At 40.1% G+C, this 626-nt stretch overlaps 1 long non-coding RNA gene across 1 annotated transcript; it reads left to right on the top strand.

Moving 5' to 3' along the window:
- Positions 1 to 41: 41 nt before the first annotated feature.
- On the top strand, positions 42 to 626 carry LOC121940763. Its single transcript, XR_006105685.1, has 3 exons — positions 42 to 125; positions 361 to 493; positions 582 to 626. It is a non-coding gene; the product is annotated as an uncharacterized LOC121940763 (long non-coding RNA).

Below are 626 nucleotides of genomic sequence, written 5' to 3'. Positions count from 1 at the left end.
AAGCTCTGCTGCATTTTAGGGACCTCAAATCTGCTGAATGTGCACTAAATCTGTCATGTGATCTCATTTTCAGTTTGATGAGATTTTTCTGACAACTCGTGACCAGTATTTGAAACTCATGAGTGGTGAGTTGGTTTCAAAAAGTTATAATAAACCTCTGGACTCTCTGGCCTGTTTCCAAATGACACTTAAACTTTTATATTTGTTAATCTGTTGACCTGTGTATGATGTCACCTGGGGTGACACAATCATTCAAGGTGAAGGTCATTAATAGCTTTTGACCTGTAGACAAAGAAATCAATGGTTTACCTCTTGGGTGTGTCGCTGTCTGCATGACATGCTGCTGTGTTTCTTCTGCAGATGGAGCTCTGATGTTTCAGCAGGTTCCCATGGTGGAAATTGATGGCATGAAACTAATTCAGACAAAAGCAATCTTGAATTACATCGCAGAGAAGTACAGTCTTCATGGAAAAGATCTGAAAGACCGAGTCATGTATGGTCCATTTCTTTTAAGATTACAACAGCAGCGTGCTCTATTATGATGCGATTTTAGCAGGTGAATGCATATGCTTTACCCTCAGGATCAACATGTACTCAGAGGGACTGATGGATCTCATGGAAATGAT

This window comes from Plectropomus leopardus, unplaced genomic scaffold, assembly GCF_008729295.1.
Source record: "Plectropomus leopardus isolate mb unplaced genomic scaffold, YSFRI_Pleo_2.0 unplaced_scaffold93810, whole genome shotgun sequence".
NCBI lineage: Eukaryota > Metazoa > Chordata > Actinopteri > Perciformes > Serranidae > Plectropomus > Plectropomus leopardus.
Note: the sequence above shows the minus strand (reverse complement) of the source record. Positions and strands in the feature narration are given on the sequence as shown.